This window comes from Vulpes lagopus, chromosome 6 (genome assembly GCF_018345385.1).
Source record: "Vulpes lagopus strain Blue_001 chromosome 6, ASM1834538v1, whole genome shotgun sequence".
Classification (NCBI taxonomy): domain Eukaryota; kingdom Metazoa; phylum Chordata; class Mammalia; order Carnivora; family Canidae; genus Vulpes; species Vulpes lagopus.
The window spans coordinates 78,697,950-78,703,731 of NC_054829.1; the positions used below are offsets into that span (position 1 = coordinate 78,697,950).

Here is a 5,782-nt window from a genome sequence, read left to right on the forward strand (position 1 = left end):
TTGGACAGGTATATTTTTTGCAAATAGATGATACCTGGAGATTCTATTCTAAGATTAGAAAGACTTGTAGCAAGTTTTTCTTGGAACAGCTTTGCAGTGACATTTGGCAGAAAGGAGGAAGGTGTAGACATAGACAGCTAGAGGGAATTTCAGCTGTGTTCCGGCCGTCTGGAGCCTCAAACCACATTGGGGGATGTTCTGGAAGGCCTACCAGCTGGTCGTGAAAGGGATTGAGTCTGACCACGGGGTGGTGAGAGCAAGCGCCCTCTCGTCACCAAATAAAGCTCTTGAGATGAAGAATCTGCAACAAAATCCTAGTGAAGTTACATCTTGTTTGTTTTCGTTGTGGGGGGCCTTGCTTGGGAGTCTTTTGTAGCCAGATCTGTTATAGGCAATGCAGTTCTGCAGGAAATAGCTGTGAATCCACTTTTTCCTCTCCCTGTCAAGGAAGAGTACGCGAATGCGATTGAATGAAAATTCGTTACGACAGGATGTTGTATTATTTTCTTTCTTTAAAAAGCGCAAGACAAAGCTGTTGAGGTTTCATGGTCTTCCCGGCCTGCTGCCGCGCCCCTCTGCTCCCGGGGTCGGGCCGGCTCCTCTGGCCTCCCCAGCTGCCGCTCCGAGAACGCGGTCAGGGAAGCGCGGGCCGCCGGGGTGGCCCCCGGGGCCCTGGGGTCCAGCTGGGCCAGCCTCCCTGCAGCAGGTGTCCCGGAGCAGCCTGCGCGCTGCGCCCCCCACCCGAGGCCCGGTGGAGATCAGTGACAGCCACGCGGCCACGCTCCTCCGCCGCGGCCCACGGGGGCTGGGGTTGAGCTCAGCAGGAGCAGCATGAACGAGGTGCGCCCCCGGGACGACGCCAAAGCCAGTGCCTCGTGACTGAGCTTGATCGCCCTGATGAGGTCGTCTTGGCTGACATCCTGTACAAATTTGCCCTTTCCTTTTTTTTTTTTTTTTAAATTTAAAGTTTTTATTTATTTTTTGACAGAGAGAGGGAGCGAGAGCACAAGCAGCGGGAACAGCAGAGGGAGAGGGAGACGCAGGCTCTCTGTTGAGCAGGGAGCCCAACGCCGGACTCGGGTCCAGGACCCCGGGATCATGACCTGAGCCGAAGGCAGACGCTTAACCCACTTAACCACTCAGGCCCCCGGCCCCTTCCCTTAAACACATGTTGCTGTAGTTCACCTAGAGGTATCAGACCTCCATCCTATGCTTCAGAGCCTCACACGCTTCAATAACCTGGACTCTCAGCTCCCACACCTATCATCTCAGACCAAAATCCTTTTCCAGAAGGCAGAGGATCCATGCCAGTGGTGGCACACATGTCACACAAGATATTCCCTGGAACTGCACCCAGAACTCAAGCTTCTTCTGGATTGCCTGCTTGTGCTTGCTGGCAAACTCCTCCAGACTGGTCTTGAACATGTCCAGCTGCTTCGACATCTGGGCTAGCTGGTCCTCAGCCAAGACAGTTCCTTGCTCCTTATACTTGGCCTCAGCAAGCTTCTTGGCAGTGATGCCGGTTCCCACCCCACAGCAAGGCATCCCCATCCTGGGCCTGTGGGTTGCTCTGCTGCTGGGACCCTGGATCTCCTCATTATTACAGGACATTTTAGTTAAGATCTTTCTGAATGGTAAAGACAGAAAATTCTATGCAGACTGACTTCCTCAAGAGAAGGTATTTATTGGATTATGTAGCTAACAATCCAGCGGTCAGGTGGGCTTTAGACACTAATTCAAGGCTCAAAAGTATTGTTAGGTAATGGTTTTTCTTCATTTCTCAGCTCTGCCTTCCAATGATTGGCTTCAGCCTCAAGTTCCATATGGAAGCAAATGAGGCAGAAGTTCCAGCTTTGTATTATCTCAGATTCAAGCCCATTGAGAAAGAGTACCTGCCCCTAGTCCAAAGTCTTAGCAAAGATTTCATTGGCTCTTTAAAGCTGTTGTAGGCCATATGTCATCCTTTTATTCACACTTACAGCCTAGAGAATATTAAGCTCTTGTTGACCAGGTACCTCTGGATTGGAGATGGGAAATGATTAGAACCACTGGGATTGAGAATGGGAGTAAAGTCCATAACTAAAATTTAGGGAGTGTTATGAAGAATGCTAAAAGCCCCAATAATCACAAGTGCCCACAAACTAGGTAAAAATCTGAAGTTTATTCATATTCAGACCTACTACATTGAATATGGTATGACTTGTGACTGTAGGGGACAGCAGCATGTACTTCCAGTAAGACTGAGAGGATGAGCAACATTGAGTTGGTAGAAAGAGTATAGGACTAGGCTTCAGGATTGCTGAGTAATCATTTTGTTTGACTACTAAGTTTCCCATGTGATCATGAGTAATTCATCTATTCACCTTACCTTTCTGGTTCTCAGGCTTCTTCTTCTTCTTCTTCTTCTTCTTCTTCTTCTTCTTCTTCTTCTTCTTCTTTTTCATCTGTTAGATGAAAGAAACATCTGCCTGCATTACTTATCTCAATGGGTTGTTGTATGGCTAAAATCAGATAAAAACACTATGTACAATGAAGCACATGGTTTTATTAGTTTATCAAGAGACCTATATCCATACAAATATAACCTATTTTGTTTTTGTAGATGATAATGAGTCTAATTCACCCAATAATTTTTACTTCTAAAGGTTGTGCAGTTCTTGAATTCCTTACTGCAAAATTGAGGCAAGTTTCTTTTATCAGTTCCAACAACTGAATCCAAAGTTTAAGCAGATATTCATTTACTGACATCTTACTAAAAAGGAACATTTGAAGAGTTAGCATAAGATCTGAGATGTAGGCAATCCATTAACAGATTTCATTTTTTATTCGTTCCTCACACAGATATTTTTGAGTACCTACTAGGCAATGAACATTATAGATGTGGTTCTTAATACAGCTTAGAGTTAAGGTAGCATTAAGATATTAAACTAGCTTAATAGTTTAAGACAATCACACAAATGGATATATAATCAAAAACTGATAAGAGCTATAAAACATTCTGTTAGAGAGGAATGAAAGAAGGAGGCTTCTCTGTTGAAGTGACATTTAATCTGAAACCCAAATGATGAGTAGATTAGTCATTAGAAAGCAGGGTGGGGGTGAATAAGAATCGGGAGTGTTACTGAGGGAAATGCTGGTATAAAAGTCCCATATTAAATGCATTATTTCTGTTCACCCAGCATCCCTATCCTTTCTTTTGGTAATCCAAACCTCTCCTATGGGGAACTCATTTCCTGTTGTTTAGATAGATTCTACTAAATATCCAACTGAGACGGATCACAGCACTCTCCTTCCCAGGCAATGGTGATTGGTTCACTTCAAGCTAGCTAGCTAAGATGTTCCCTGGAACTTTTCTTATAAAATATCAAAAAACCAGAACCATTTAGCTGTGGTTATTAAGCTAAGAATGTGTGATAATGTGAGAACCCACTGTATAGCCAGAGGGAGCATAGTCTACAAGACTACCCTCACTTCTGACACCAACTGCAAATTTGGTAGCTCCCCAGACTACCCTCACTTCTGATAATTCACTATAAGGATTCAAAGAACTCATTCAAAGCTGCTATATTCATGATTACAGTTTATTACAGGGAAAGGGTGCATATTAAAATCAGCCAAAGGACAAGACACATTGGCTAGGAGGGTAGCAAACCTGGAGCTTCCAGTTGCCCTCTCCCTGTAGAGTTAGGATAGCATTACTCTCTTGACATCTATGTGTAACAATACGCACATGGTGTCCAGAGTTTTTATTGGGGCATGATTGATTAAATTCTGGGCTAATCTCAGTCTCCAGAGGCCAACTAATGGCACATGACTCAAAGTCTCCACCTGAAATCACATTGCTGATTTTGCTCAACCCCCCTACCCCAATTCATAATGTTATGCTCTGGTTGGCCTATGGCCCCCAGGCAAACAGAAACTCTTATCAAACGTGACATACCAAGGGCTTAGAGGTTACCCCCCAGAAGCCAAGGGGAAAGGCCAGACCTCTCTTTGGGTAAGATTGATTTTTCACTGCACAAATAGACATCTCTGACAGTGGCTAATCTTGCCTCCATTATGACAGTCCATGTTAAGATGGAATCGAAGATAAGCAGAGCTTAAAAATGAAGCAACAGAGCACTAAAGGCATAATTTGAGTTCTTGGAATATGCCATGTCTGAAGTCGGCTGCTTTTTAGGCTTCTCACTTGCATGAGCTACTGTATTTCTTTTTTGATTACATTTGAGTTAACTTTTGTTCTTGTAGTTAGCGGGTCTGAGGTAGCAAAGAATTGCTGATTCCAAAGATTTGGGAGAAAAGCTGGAATACAATAAGCAAAGGGAAGCGAGTGCTAGATAAGGCTAAAGACATTGCAGGGGCTATATCATGTGAGGATTTGTATGCTATATTAAGGATTGGGGAATTTATCTTAAGTGCAGTGGGAATTTCTGAAGGATTTGAAGAGGAAAGTAGCATTATCTGATTTATGTTTGTAATCATATATATGGAGAATGGAAGAGGTTGTGGGGGAAGAGTGGAGATAAAGAAGGTTATCTATATTTGAGAAAAATAAGGGGGTAAAATTGGCAGGATATGATGATTGATTGGCTATGGGTGGTGAGAAAGAAGGATGTGCCCAGAATTACTCTCAGGTTTCTGGCATGAGCCACTGAGTGGATGGAAGTACCATTTATTGAGATGAAAAGGGAGGGCCAGGGGTTGGAGATCAGCCTTGGATATGATAAATTTAAAAAGCCTGTGAGTCTTTACCATAAGGGATTAGTTTTAAGGAACTAGGAGAAGATAGTATGTAGTGAAGGCAGAAGTGATCAACTAGGTTAAATCCTGAGAATTACAGTAAGAACCATTAAAGTGTCTGCTGGATTTAGAAACACAGCAGTTATTAAGGACTTCAGCAAGAGCAGTTTTAATGGAGGATGGCAAAGAAGCCTTATAGGTTGGGCTAAAGAATGAATAGGAAGCAAGCAATGAAGACTTTGCATAGGCAGCTATCTTGATGCAATTGTCTGTGAAAGGAAGTAAAGAGAAAACTGAGCAGGAACATGGAGTCAAAGGAAGGTGTTTAGCAAGGTGAGGGGGGTGTTGTCTGTCAGATGGGAGATGCTTGGTTATGTCTGAATGCAGATAGATTCCATTAGCGAGAAATGTGGAAGATGTAAAAAAAAAAATAAGATGCTAGTTGGGGGTAATGATTAATGATAACCACTGTGCGGGATCCCTGGGTGGCGCAGCGGTTTGGCGCCTGCCTTTGGCCCAGGGCGCGATCCTGGAGATCCGGGATCGAATCCCACGTCGGGCTCCCGGTGCATGGAGCCTGCTTCTCCCTCTGCCTGTGTCTCTGCCTCTCCCTCTCTCTCTCTGTGTGTGACTATCATAAAAAATTAAAAAAAAATTGATAACCACTGTGACAAAAGGATCCAGCAATATATAATTGCTCCAGCTCCAGCCGCCTTGTGTCCCCTCATCTTTAGTATATGGGTTCCATGTTTGCTGTGCCCCTCTTATCAATTGAACAGAGGGGGAAGAACCACTCCAATTTTTTAAGCTGCGGGGCCAAGAAGTAATCCACATCACTTCTGATCACACTATATTGACAAAAACTCATGGTGTGGCCTCAACTAAAGGGCAAGGGAGGTTGGGAAACATGGTCTCTGGCTGGGCAACTACTTCTTGGCATCAACTCTATACTGTGGAAGGAGAAACCTGAATTTAGAAGAACAATCATTTTGGCTGCAGGTAATAACCAATTGAACACATCCTCTGAGAAGGCAGGATGGAG

At 44.1% G+C, this 5,782-nt stretch overlaps 1 pseudogene; it reads right to left on the reverse strand.

The window, feature by feature from the left end:
- Positions 1-543: 543 nt before the first annotated feature.
- LOC121492660 lies at positions 544-1,551 on the reverse strand (annotated as a pseudogene).
- Between the last annotated feature and the right edge of the window lie 4,231 nt (positions 1,552-5,782).